Below are 14,671 nucleotides of genomic sequence, written 5' to 3' on the forward strand. Positions count from 1 at the left end.
GGGGTGAGGTGTCTGCTGGCCAGAGGCATTTGGTGCTTCACTCAGCCTCGTGATAGACTGCAAACAGTTGGTTTGAGCGAGTTCATCACACAACAGTTGTTTTGCAACCCCTCGTGACTGGGAGGGTCGACGGATTCAAAGTGTTTCGGATTTATTCCTGACTACGTTCATTTAGGTAAAATCGTGTTTCTTTCAAGGCTGTGTATGTTGACCGAAATTCTTATTAAATAGGGAAAATAATCTGGTGAGTGGTTTGCGTTGGGATTTAAAAAAAAAAAAGCTAATGTAGGTAAACTACTGTACAGAATTCAATCTTAAACTGCTGGTTTGTTTTATCATAGAAATGTGTTTTTCTTTGGGGTTTTATAACTGCTTATATTTCCATATTTTCCTTAGCTGTACATGACAGTTCCAGTGGGAAGAGTGAAGTTTTCAACCCAAGGTTCTGGGTTTGTTGTTAGGTTTGTTGTTAATTGGAGTAAGATTGCACGGATTTTTTTTGTGAATGACAACATCTTGAGAAGGGAAGTGTAACTGATGCATAATCTAACTTTCTCCTTTTTTTAAATCACAAAGATTTTAATCGCAAGTTATCAATGGTATCTCACTTTACAAAAAAACAATGTGAATATAAATGTGACTGGGCATACGAAACAGAGTAAAAACGCTTTTATTCTAGGTGTGTTATGGCAACATGAAGAGATAATGGCCTTATCTCTCTTTGGCAGTTTTTCATGGTGACACTAAACCTTTATTTACTTGTACATTAGCAGAAATTGGTGGAAATTTTGCCTATTGAACTTGCATGATATATCTCAACTGCACAAATAGAGTAAAGCAGGGTGGGAACAATGTGTGAAAATAAATTTTAATAAAATTGATAATTGATTCCCATTTGGGTTTCTTAAAGTATACATCTCTTTTTATTGTTGGGATTAGATTATTAATTAGAGAAGAACTTCTCAACATTCACTCAGTTTTGTCTTATTATTTTCACTCCTTTTTTGTGTTTCTTAGATTTTTGGAACTTTAACAAAGGGGGCAGTTGCTTGAAACAAATCTACCATTGACAGATTATATGCTGCTGTAAAAAAATATATATTTAAAGCACTTATTTTTACTGATTTTATATTTTTGCAGTTCCTTTTAAAGATGCCTTTAACCTTTTTTTGCATTGTTTTGTTACATTGTTGTTGTTCGTGACTCAAGTTACAATAAGAATTTGTAACTGTGTAGCATCTCTTAGCATGGTAGCTCGTCACAAAAGTGTGAGCAAATATGATCTGACACTGGGTCACAGATGTTAAAAGAGATTACCAAAATCTTGGTTGTTGCTCAAATTTCAGTCTATTTTGATAAAAACGTTCCAACTTGAATCTTTTGGGAAGAAATCTGAATTTAAATAATAATGAATTCTGACTATTAGAAGGGGAACCTGGATAGATTGTACTCTGCTGACATTTTAAATCTAATGTTATGACCCGCTGAGTTACTCCAGCTTTTAGTGCCTCTCTTCGGTTTTTAACCAGCATCTACAGTTCCTTCCTCCATATAAATGATTGAGGGCCATCCTTGTGAGGGCCATGCTATGTCACAGATATTCTGTGGTAGTCTGCTGAGAGACTTTCCCTCTGAAAGACTCATTTTGTGATCATGGAATGTCTGAGACAACGTTTTTAATCTCTCTCAATCTCATTCCAAATATTTAATCTAATTGTCAGGCTTTCTCAATGCCTCTGAACTGAAGAAGGAACAGCTTTTTCTGTATGGTTAGAAAGGAGTGGTGTGTGAACATGCAGTTTATTCTACCTGATCTAGAACACCATCATCGTGACTACGAAGTTCTCAAAATCTGCCTTGAAAGGTATTTTAATTAGATCGGTTGGGTGGGGATGTCAGCTTCAAGGCAATTTTCTATTGTTATCTAAGCATCAGCACCACCAGTATTTGGTTTCTAAAGTGGGCCTGGAACTTCCAATGCACCTCCTTCCCCAACCCCTCCAGCAAGCTTTGCACGCACAATGTTGGGATCACGGGTGCTACTCTTACTTGGGAACCAGGCCAGCGTTTGTTAGTGCCTGTTCTATTCTCACGGGTGGGATATGGCGAGAGGAAGACATCAGAGCCCTATGATGCTCCAGAATGGGGCAAGATGGGCAACAGAATCTTGTGAGGCAATTGAGGGGGATGGTGGTGAGTGGGGGAAGTTGGAGGAAAGAATCAAAACCTGGTGCCGTGGTCAGTTGGGGTGGGGACTAGTCAACTTTTCGCGACTTGCGCTGGATGTAGTTTGGGGGTGGGAGGGGGGGAAGCAGGGGAAGGTGGAGGAAGCAATATAAACTTGGTGCTGTGGTCAGTTGGGGAAGGGTGAGGACTAGTCAACTTTGAGATTTATGCTGGATGGTATTTGGGGGTGGGGGAGAGGCCTTGAGTGACTGTCTTGAGTTGGATGAAGATTTCCCAAAACTGAAAGCTAATAAAACTAGGGGCATTGGATAGAAAGAAGGATGAAGGATTTGTATTTGTGGAGGGGGAAAACAGACGGGTGGAATTGGCTGAGCATTGGGCCCAGGATTCTGGACTGGGAAGATATCGGTGGCAAAGGGACGATTTGTTTTTTTGGAGACTTGGTACTGGTTTTTGTTTGGTTGGGATCCTGACTTCAGAACAGGGAAATGGTATAGGGAGGTAACAGAATAAATGAAGTAAGGGATGTAGCCAATCCGTCAGTAATGGGAGGACCTAGTTTAGTTTGGGATTAGTTCCAGGATCAGTTTAGTTTATTGTCACGTGTACTGAGGTACAGGGAAATGCTTTTGTTGTGTGCTAGTCAAGAGCGTTTTATTGTCTCGTATCCCAGATAGAACAATTAAATTCTTCCTTGCAGCAGCACAACCGAATATGTAAACGTAGTACTCTAAATAATATAATATACGAGAGAGACAAGAAAAAAACATCTATATATATGGACTGCGCAGTGTTCACAGTCATCTTCGCTCCTGGGCATTCAAGTTGCCAAACCAGGCCGTGATGCAACCAGTCAATATGTTCTCTACTGTTCTTCTTAGGCCCCACTCAGTCATGGCTGACCATGGGTGTCTCCAGGGTTGGAGGAGGCCAGTGCATGACTTTGTTTAACATGGGGAGACTGGTGCACAGACAGCCACCCCATGGTCCTTGACAGATCTGGATCAGGATCCAGTGGCATGGAGTCCAAGACGACCGGAGACCCTTTTCTGCTGCAGCCTTCCCAGCCGTTGTGACGCTCCATTAAGGTCAGCCATCGTCCTCCGCCTGTTCCACCGTTGAGGTCTTGGTTGGATTGCTCTTTGTCAGAGTCCTCGACCTTACCGCCATGGGTGGCCCTACCAGGAGCACAGCTCCAGACGGCATCGCTCTCAGGATCTCGGGACCACACAAGCTTCTCCACCACGACAAGGTGACAGTCCACGGAGAAGTACTGTACACCTGCAGAAATCATGCTAACCAGTCATGCAGCGATGCAACTAATGCAGTGCTCCTTCTGCAATGCTCCTCAAGGGTTATTGCACAGAAAACTACTCCATCTGTTAGATTTCTGACTCTGGTCTGGATGCCTGCTTGCCTTTCTGGCAATGCACAAGGAATTGGCTGCTATTGCATTTCATTTAGGCGGAGGGGAGGTGGAGGAAATTGATTTAATTTGCACGGCACTGAATAACATTCGCTGTGCAATTTAATTTCTAGGCACTGCTGCTTTGGAGAAGTTCATTAATGACTTCTAGTCGGCAGCCACTGCATACTATTTTTAAACATAAGAATGTAATTGGAATGAATCCTCTCTGGATTTCTTGCGAAACTGATGAATAAATTTTACCCTGCTTGTTCTCAGTGCTCTTTTAGAAGACTAACCCTGTAAAGGACAGTCTTCTGATGGACTTTGTCCCTTGACAGTTGGCTTGTTTCTATAACTCTATAACTCTATGATGATAAACCCCACCTTGCCAAAGTTCAGTATTAGTTTTGGAGACACAGCACAGAAACAGGTCCTTCGCCCCACCGAGTCCGTGTCAACCAGTGATCCCCACACACTAATGCCCCTGTCCCACTTAGGAAACCTGAACGGAAACCTCTGGAGACTTTGCGCCCCACCCAAGGTTTCCGTGCGGTTCCCGGAGGTTACAGGTGGTTGCCGGAGGTTGCAGGTAGTGGAAGCAGGTAGGGAGACTGACAAAAACCTCCGGGAACCTCTGGGAACTGCACGGAAACCTTGGGTGAGGCGCAAAGTCTCCAGAGGTTTCCGTTCAGGTTTCCTAAGTGGGACAGGGGCATTACACTATCCTACACACACTCGGGACAATTGACTATTTTACTGAAGCCAATTAACCTACAAACCTGTACGCCTTTGGAGTGTGGGAGAAAACCGGAGATCCTGGAGAAAACCCATGTAGGTCACGGGTAGAACGTACAAACTCCGCACAGACAGCACCCGTAGTCGGGATCAAACCAGGATCTCTGGCGCTGTGAGGCAGCAACTCTACCGCTGCACCACCATGCCGCCCTTTCGTACTAAAAATATGGAATGACACAGGAACATGGTCCTCACAAAGTCAACTGGCCAAAGCGACACTTAAGATAAAGCCACAGAGATTTTACATGGCTGTCCTGATATTAAAGCAATATTATGTTGGCTTCACTGCAACTCCACAGGCTGATCCCAGGGATGCACTGAGCCGGATGCCTGCTGTTGTGGGAAGGTTACCAGCTCATTGAGAGATGCCCTCACTCAGACTGCCCAAATCCTGCTGGTCTTCCGCAGGTCTGTCCAGGGCTGAATGTTGCAGACTGGCACATTCCAAGCCATGGGAATGCGTGCTGCGTCTCGCACATAGGTCGGGTGTAACCAACACACGGGCGTAGGAAAGAAGTCCACAGTTAAAATCCTTCTGCCGTTGCTCACTGGCAACTGGAACCCGTGTAAAAAATTCCTTGCGTGTTAGGTCATGGAAATTACGTAAAAGGAAAATTTGATGACTCGTCATAATAATTTGAGTCCCGTGTGTCAGTGGAATGCTCTGTCTTGTCACATTCACTCGTGACATTTGAATACACAGCTAAAAAATTAGCACGTTTAATGAATAAAGTGGGGAGAAGATTGCAGTCATCGCAAAATCTCTCCTCGTATACGTGGGAGGCACGCTGGACATGGCCAATTTGACAATGAGTGATGAATGTCCAGCAACAGTTGAATCTTAGAAACAAGGAACTCCAGGTGCTGGTTTACCATGGATAGACATAAAGTGCCAAAGTTACTCAGCGGGTCATGTGGCATCCCTGGAGAACATGGATCGGTGAGGTTTCGGGTCAGGATTTTTGTACTTTGACATGTACTTTGCAGAAACCACCCCCTCCCCCCATCGCCTGTGTTGACCTATGAAGGCAGGAATTGGGTACTGATTGTGGATGATCAGCCATGATCACAGTGAATGCCAATGCTGGCTCAAAAAGCCAAATGGCCTACTCCTGCACCTATTGTCTATTGTCCTGGCATGCTTTGTCCTGCCCTCCACTCTTTCCTCCCATCCTTGCAATCAGTCGAAAGACAGGAGATAGACACAAAATGTTGGAGTAACGCAGCAGGACAGGCAGCATCTCTGGAGAGAAGGAATGGGTGACGTTTTGGGTCGAGACCCTCCTTCAGACTGGTTAGGGATAAGGGAAACGAGAGATATAGATGGTGACGTGGAGAGATAAAGAACAATGAATGAAAGATATACAAAAAAGTAACAATGATAGGAAGCGGGCCATTGTAAGCTGTTTGTAGGGTGAAAATGAGAAGCTAGTGCGATGGGTGGGGGAGGGATAGAAAGAGAGGGAATGCCGGGGCTACCTGAAGTGAGAGAAATCAATATTTATGCCACTGGGCTATAAGCTGCCCAAGCGAAATATGAGATGCTATTCCTCCAATTTGCGTTTAGCCTCATTCTGACAATGGAGGTGACTGAGGACAGAAAGGTCTGTGTCGGAATAGGAAGGAGAATTAAAGTGTCCGGCATCTGAGAAATCGCCGGCTGAACGAAGGTGTTCTGCCAAACGATCGCCCAGTCTGCGTTTGGTCTCGCCGATGTATAAGAGTCCACATCTTGAACAACAGATACAGTAGATGAGGTTGGAGGAGGTGCAAGTGAACCTCTGCCTAACCTGAATGGACTGTCGGGGTCCCTGGACAGAGTCGAGGGAGGAGGTATAGTGGCACATGTTGCATCTTCTGCGGTTGCACGAAAAGACACAGAAAAGCTGGAGTAACTCGGCGGGACAGGCAGCACCTCTGGAGAGAAGGAATGGGTGGGAATGGGTGACATTTTGGGTCGAGACCCTTCTTCAGACTCATGTTACAGGGAATCAAGGGAGTACAATGTGCTTGACAATAAATATATTGTAGCATGCAGTGGCAGTTTATTAGGTAGTTTATCTTGCCCTGTATTCTTGTATTCTGCTTTGAGTGGAGCTGCAGATTTGGTAGTTAGGATATCTGTACATTTAATTTTTTTGCTGTGTAAGTTAAATTAACTCATTTTAAAACCGCTTAGAACAAAATCTTAACTTTTGTGGTACTTAAAGTCAAATTATTGCATTCTTATGCATACTACTTGATTTGAATTTAATAACACCGATTAAGGTGGGACTAGTGTAGCTGGGACATGTTGGCCGGTGTGAGCAAGTTGAGCTGAAGAGCCTGTTTCCACACTGTATAACTCTATGACTAACAATGATTAAACAAATCTTTCAAGATGGTTTTAGGAATGAATGCTGCACAAATTTGAATAGTTGTAATTGTCTTCAGTGTCTTGACATTGGTTCGTGACCTTTATGCTGGCTTTTTAAAATATTCTTTGCAACATTCTGCTTTAGTTTGCTCTTCAGCAATGTATTTGAATATAAATATTACCAATCTAGTAGTATTCATCTCGCACCCCCCCCCTGCCCCCCTCCACCACCCCCCCCCCCCCCCCCCCGCCTCCCCCAGGCCCTGTTTATTAAAATGTTGTGTGTTTTGGTGGGCAGAGCTTAGTTCAAGTAAGATTAACACCCTTTTCTCTAAATACAAATGATCTTCGTGGTTCTTTGGGGAGTGGTGATGAAAGACTGGGTGTGGTAACCAATAGTTGGCATTGTCTTACCCCTCCTGGCAAAATTCTAAGTCCTGTATCATCACTTCTCTTACTGATTTCTTTATCTTTTGATTTAATACACTCCACTGGTTACGCCTTGCATTCTTTGATTTGTCTGAATCCTGATTTACAGCTTTGCCTCTGTTCAGAATTCTGAAATGGAATCGTACTTCTACCTTACAGAACTGTGATCCAAAACCACTGTGACACTTTCCTCCCTGCCTTCAGATCTGTTCCGTTCCCACAATTTAGCTCCCACCGCCTTAAAAACGCTGGGAGTCGCCAGGAATTGCAGAAGCTGGTTTACAAAAAAAGACAGAGTGCTGGAGTAACTCAGCAGATCAGGCACCATCAGTAAGTCAGGACAGATCAGATGCCTGACTGAGAGAATTTCACCTATCCATGTCTTCCAGAGATGCTGAATGAACTGCTGAGTTCCTCCAGCACTCTGTGTCTTTTTTTGTTATCTGTTAACCTTCATTAGAAGCATTTTGGAGGGAGGTACAGGTTAGTTCTGCTTTAACATGTGTTTTTCATAATCCAAATTGCATATAACACGATTGATGACCTAGAATGACCATTCAAACATAATAGTGTTTGTATTGTGCGGGCTGAATTGGCTATAATGATATTTCAATTAGGAACTACCCTCGAAGTAATCAGACACCATTGTTTTTTCAAAAGCATTGAGAAACCATTGATGTGAGTTCGTAGAAAATTGACAAGATCGCTTGTTATTGACACTTGTGCAATTGTATCCTATGAAAGATTATATGTTACACTGGTTAATATTTTTAGCTTATTAGAAACACTGTTAGTTTTTGAAAATCCACTAGGAAAATATAATATTGTTATTGTGTGTCAGAAACACTTAAGCCACAAACTCCCTTTTACCCGTTGACACCATTGCTTTTGATAATAGGATTTACCATAACATGATGTGCAGGGAGGAACTGCAGATGCTGGTCTAAATCAAAAGATAGACACAAAAAGCTGGAGTAACTCAGCGGGACAGGCAGCATCTCTGGAGAGAAGGAATGGGTGAGGTTTCGGGTCCAGACCCTTCTTCAGACTGATTTCACAGTGGAGCAAGCAAGATGTGTAGGAAGGAACTGCAGATGCTGGTTTAAATCGGAGATCTCAGGGATGTTTGTGCATTCTCTGTTACTTCCATTGGAATTTTGTAAGTGTAAGTAGACCAGGGTCATGGCCTCCAAACCAATGGATGAGGCCCAAACTTTCAGTCAGGATTTTATTTTGACTATTCAAAAATTTAAAGGTTGAATAACAATTTTGAAACTGTAAATAAAATAAAATAAAATAAAAAATAAAAATATTTTTTAGCCTCATTGAAAAAAAGGGGAAAGAAAGTACATTTGCTAGAATATTGCTTTTCACTGAGTTTTATCTGTTAATCTTAAGAATTCTGGTGCGTGACATTCTACTGCTATGGTTGTCAAAAAATGTATCTTATAACAGAAGCTTTGTACTTGTGATGTTGGGGTTTGCATCAAGCCATTTAGATCAGCTTCTTGTTATCAAGTTGTGTTGCCTTTTGCTTCATGGCTTTGCAATAATGAAACATATAAGATTGTTCAGGGCTTGGACACGCTAGAGGCAGGAAACGTGTTCCCGATGTTGGGGGAGTCCAGAACCAGGGGCCACAGTTCAAGAATAAGGAGTAAGCCATTTAGAACGGAGACGAGGAAACATTTTCTCTCACAGAGAGTGGTGAGTCTGTGGAATTCTCTGCCTCCGGTTGAGGCAGGTTCTCTGGATGCTTTCAAGTGAGAGCTAGATAGGGCTCTTAAAAATACAGAGTCAGGGGATATGGGGAGAAGGCAGAAACGGGGTACTGATTTGGGATGATCAGCCATGATCACATTGAATGGCGGTGCTGGCTCGAAGGGCCAAATGGCCTACTCCTGCACCTATTGTCTATTGTCTATTGACTGCCAGCAATGGGTGCTGGGGAAGGTCAGAGAATGAATAACTTATTCAAGAAACTGTCGCTGAGTAGGGACCTGAATTAACCAAAGGCACACATGGTGTATCTAACACTTGCTTATACTACTCTCTCTGTTATGGAGTGAATGGCAAATGTTCAATATGATGAATGTATTGGGGTCATTATATAATTTACTAGTCAAGTGATGAATGCAGCAATGGGAAGACATGGGGATGGGGTAAGAGTACCTAAAATGATTAGTTTTCTCGTCAAAGCACTGGTTGAATACGTACACCTGATCAGTTCTCATAACGCACATTCACACTTTAGGGTCAGTCTGTCAAAGCGAGCTATTTGCTTAATTATTGACACAAAACGCTGAGTATCTAAGCGGGTCAGACTGCATCCCCAGAGAAGAAGAATAGGTGATGTTTTGGTTTGAGACCCGTCTTAAGGCCTGCAGAGATGCTGTCTGACCCGCTGCGTTACTCTAGCTTTTTGTGTCTATCTTTGGTTTAAATCGGCATCTGCAGTTCCTTACTACACGATTTGCTTGAAGCACTAGTAATCTTTGTGTTAGAGTTGATTGGCTTTCTGTATTGTCAGGAAGGAACTGCAGATGCTGGAGAATCGAAGGTAGACAAAATTGCTGGAGAAACTCAGCGGGTGTGGCAGAATCTATGGAGCGAAGGAAATAGGCCCATAGGCCCATTCCCTTCGCTCCATAGATGCTGCCGCACCCGCTGAGTTTCTCCAGCAATTTTGTCTACCTTTCTGTATTGTCAAATGCACGTTGATGTGGTCTGGCATTAACATCTCGGGCTTGGTTGGGTCTAATCCGGTGACGGGGGAAATAAAGTACAGAGTGACACTTCTTATCTTTCTTAGTTATACAAGTACAAAGTAAAGGTTTCTTTCTATTGGATTACAAAATCTGAATTGTACCTCCAGGTAACCAGCACTAAAGAAAAAATAATATTGTGGAATATGACGAATTAATTGATAGAAACCAATGAATATTTGCTCAGAAACTTGGTATATATTTTTTTGTTTTGCTCTTTTCCTTTTCTTTCCAAATAAAATTAGTGTTGAAAATTTGCCAATTCCTCCATTGGAACGATCGATCGATGCTGGTGGTCAATAATATTCTCGCTGGGATGATGGGCGGAATTTAGCCGCGTGGCTCGCTAAGTATCAAGGAATTGAATGTTGGTTGTCCTTGACATTTTTTCTCTGTTGAAGGATGGAAAATCCTAGGCAATGCACCTGTGATTTCGTGATTATTTATGGTTGGCAGATGAGGCTCCCTGTTGTGAGTTTGAAAAATTGCCTCTAGTTCTCTGCGTATCTAATACGTGAAATTGCCGCAGGTCGCGGATTGGAAGGTTAATTAATATTTTTTCCCCCCATAACAAAATTGATCTTGCGTTGGTTGGTGAGCTTACTTTTGTACATCGTCTTGTGAAAGAAGTGGCGTTCCTCTAGGCAATCCACTGCAGCTTTGAGACCTTCCTGGCAGTGTCAGAGGTGCTGTGAAAGCATTAAATCAAAGCCCCGTTCACCCTCTCAGACGGACGTACAAGATCCTCTGTGCAGGAAAGAACTGCAGATGCTGGTTTAAATCGAAGATAGACTCAAAGTGCTGAAGTAACTCAGCGGGACAGGCAGCATCTCTGGAGAGAAGGAATGGGTGACGTTTCAGGTTGAGGCCCTTTTTCAGACAAGATTCTCTGTCAGGTTCCATATGAATTTTGCAAAAAAAAATGTGTTTGTTTGTGAAAATGTCCCAACTATTCGATTTAAATGTGAAAGCTAATGATTTTATCAGTTTTTTGTATGTTTGAACTGGATACTGTTCTGGCAGTGAGTATGGTTTAAAGTAATGGCTAATTTATAATTACTCAACGTTCGTTAATTTTCATTAGTATTTAGGAAACTGCATTAAAATAAAAAATACAGTTGTCTTGTAACTGGTAATTTAGACTTTAGAAATACAGCACGGAAACAGGCACTTCAGCCCACTGAGTCCGAGCCGACCAGCCTTGGTTCCTTGGTTCTAGGTTCTTGATTCTTGGTTTCTTGGTCCTCCAAAATATTCCAAATGGAATTTAAACTGGAGGTGGTGAAGGGAGGGCTTAAGCCAGAAAGGGTTATTGGGAAGAACGAGCTACTTTAAATTTAGTTGCATCTGGTTGGGTAACTATAGTTGGGTGGAGATTATTCCATGCTTTAATCGTGCGGGGGAAGAACGAATTGCTGTATACATCTGTCTTTGTAGCTGCGATCACAAATTAGATCGAATGCCCTCGTCTGCTTGTCGGTAGCTTGATGTCGACTAGGTGGTAGATTGTTGTAGCTTGTCGTAGACATCCCATACACAATTTACAATTTTACCAAAGCCAATTAACCTACAAACCTCTATGACTTTGGAGTGTGGGAGGAAACCGGAGTACCCAGTGAAACCCCACACAGTCACAGGGAGAACATGCAAACTCTGTACAGAAAGCACCTGAAGACAGGATCGAACTCGGCAAAAAACTCTATTGAACTCTATTTGAAATGTTCAAAACTTTTTGCCGACTGTTGGCTTGTCGTAGCTTGTCTTCTCCTGTCGTAGGTGCTATCGCTGGTTGTCGCCAGGGTGAGGGAGGTTGTTGCCAGGTGACGTTGGTTGTTGCCGGGTGCTGACCTTGGTGAATTCCATTGGCGACTACCTACGTCAACCGGCGACAGGTACCGGCAACTGAATTGTCTTCAGTTGCCTTCAATTGTCGCTGACAGTGTCGTTGCTTATCGTAGCTTGGACGTAGGTTGACTTTGGTTGTCGCTGGTGTGGTCATAGGTGGACGTTCTAATGGGTCGCTGATTGTTGTAGCTTGTCGTAGACATTGTCGGGGGGGGGGGGGGTCCAGTCGCCGCTTCTTCGCTACGACTGACAGTCGCCGAAAAAATCACCTAGTGGGACAGGCCCTTAACTCTCTCTTGAAACCATCCAGTGAATTGGCCTCCACTGCCTTTTGTAGCAGAGAATTCCACAGATTCACAACTCTCAGGCTGAAAAAGTTATTCCTCATCTCAGTCCTAAATGGCCTACCCCTTATTCTTAAACTGTGACCCCTGGTTCTGGACTCCCCCAACATTGGGAACATTTTTCCTGCATCTACCCTGTCCAATTCTCTAAGAATTTTACATGTTTCTATAAGATCGCCTCTCATCCTTCTAAATTCCAGTGAATACAAGCCCAGTCCTCGTCTCTTCTCCCCCTCTCTCTCTATGTAAGTCATTTAAAAACTTATCATTCTGATCTTTCTGTTAGCTTGAATATCGATTTAAGCAACTCATGGTTGTGAAATGTTCCTGTGAAGACCTGTGGGGCTGAGTTCTATCATTTAATGGTGCTGTAAAGATATGAGGTGTAAGTATGAGTGACTGTGGCTAAGTATGATAGATGTGCATGATGGAGCAGGAAGCAATAAACAGCTTAATGAGTTTGCAGCCTGAATGTTACACAGAAAGGTACAACAAAATTGTTGTTCTTGAAACTGAACCGGTGATATACCAGTGATCAGGTCAGTGATAACACCATTCACTGCAGATTCACATGCGCGATATCTCAGGATTAATCTCCCCATACTGAGGATGGGATTTCACATTCACTTGATTTGAAAGGCTGCAAGTTCAAGCTCGGTTTACTACAGCACAGAACACCCAAGGTCAAGTGTTCACTCCCTTGTCAAGAGAACGCAGTGTTGCTGGAATGTGGGAAGCTTACAGTCTTGCCTTCCGCGTCCTCGAGGTCGGCTGCGGGAAGCACCCCCCCCCTGCCCCTCTTTCCCCCCCCCCCCCACCCCCCTCCCCCCCTCCACCCGGGGAACGAGGGTTGAAGAGGGGGACGCCGGTTCGCAGGATAATCGGAATGGAGGAGGCGAAGGCTGCAACGGGTCTTTGTGGCCAGCTGCGGCTGGGACTGTAAAATGGCACGTAAAATGGCACGTATATTCCGTGCCGTTCCCGGAGGTTGTAGGTGGTTGCCGGAGGTTGCAGGTAGTGGAAGCAGGTAGGGAGAGTGACAAAAACCTCTGGGAACCTCTGGGAACCGCACGGAAACCTTGGGTGGGGCGCAAAGTCTCCAGAGGTTTCCGTTCAGGTTTCCTAAGTGGGACAGGGGCATTAGGATCTTATATGTTTGAATAAGGTCGACCCTCTTTTTTCTAAACTCCAATGAATACAGGCAGGAACTGTGTAGTCGCACTTGGGATGGCAAATTGGCACGAGATCTTTAGTTTCCTTTTATTGCACTGTTTGCTATTTATAGTCATCCTGTTAAAAATACAAGGCAGCGTCAATGACTATGGAAGCCTATTTTTAAGATGGAAATAACATTTAATCTTAGTTCTCCCTTAAATTATTTTGTATAATATTTGCTAACTTCCTCACATGGATAAATCCTAAAACTATACTGAGGCATTCAGTATTTTGAAGCTTTTCTTTAAATCAGGAAAGAATCTGAATGGACCTTCCTTGGAAGTAGGAGATATAATTTATTAAGGAAGGTAGACAAAAGTGCTGGAGAAACTCAGCGGGTGCAGCAGCATCTATGGAGCGAAGGAAATGGGCAACATTTCGGCCCGAAACGTTGCCTATTTCCTTCGCTCCATAGATGCTGCTGCACCCGCTGAGTTTCTCCAGCACTTTTGTCGACCTTCGATTTTCCAGCATCCGCAGTTCTTCCTTAAATAATTTATTAAGGATATGTGTTTGGCAATCTACAGTTTGTCATTACTTAATTCAGCAATGCTTATTTTTAACTTTTTGGAAAGCTCAAGCACTTTATTAATTGTTCAGCCATGATCATATTGAATGGCGGTGCAGGCTCGAAGGGCCGAATGGCCTACTCCTGCACTTATTTTCTATGTTCCTATGTTTCATATTTTTGGATCTGGGCAGTGGCAAGGAAGATTTTTTTTTGTTTTCCCCGACCTAATTGCCTTTAGAGTCATAGGGTGATACTGTGTGGAAACAGGCCCTTCAGTCCAACTTGCCCACACCAGCCAACATGCCCCACCTACACTAGTCTCACCTGTCCACATTTGCCCCATATCCCTCTAAACCTCTCCTATCCATGTACCTGTCCCAAATGTTTCTTAAACGATGTGATAGTCCCTGTCTCAACTATTTCCTCCGGCAGCTCGTTCCATACACCCACCACCCTTTGTGTGAAAAAGTTACCCCTCAGCTTTCTATCAAACCTTTCCCCCTTCACCTTGAACCTGTCCTTTGGTCTCGATTCCCCGACTCTGGGCAAGAGACTCTGTGCCAGATGACCTGAAGGGACATTTCAAGGTCAATCATATTGATGGGCCAGGAGTTCCATAGGCCAGACCTCATCACCACAAGATGGTTTTTATGTCCGTCTGTGTCATTTTGATTCATTATTGCCACTGAGAAAATTGCTTTAAATACACCCTCCTTCCATGGTGGGATTTGAACTCTTGGTCTCTGCATTGTTAGTCCTGGCTTCTGCATTGCCAGCCTGTAAATTTAACCCTTGAGCTTCCATCATGTTCTAGTG

General features: G+C 43.5%; 1 protein-coding gene across 10 annotated transcripts in view; it reads left to right on the forward strand.

Annotated features, from left to right (window-relative positions):
• mef2a (myocyte enhancer factor 2A) overlaps window positions 1-14,671 on the forward strand; it is a 173,228-nt gene that overhangs the window by 14,661 nt on the left and 143,896 nt on the right. Inside the window, exon 1 of one of the 10 annotated variants that reach the window (XM_033050206.1) lies at window positions 41-244. The exons of 8 other annotated variants lie outside the window; for them this stretch is intronic. The gene's annotated coding sequence lies outside the window, so the exon portion shown is untranslated. Of the gene's footprint in view, window positions 1-40; window positions 245-14,671 lie in introns of those variants that run through there. One more of the 10 variants, XM_033050207.1, reaches the window with a different exon arrangement.

Source organism: Amblyraja radiata, chromosome 34, assembly GCF_010909765.2.
Source record: "Amblyraja radiata isolate CabotCenter1 chromosome 34, sAmbRad1.1.pri, whole genome shotgun sequence".
Lineage (NCBI taxonomy): Eukaryota > Metazoa > Chordata > Chondrichthyes > Rajiformes > Rajidae > Amblyraja > Amblyraja radiata.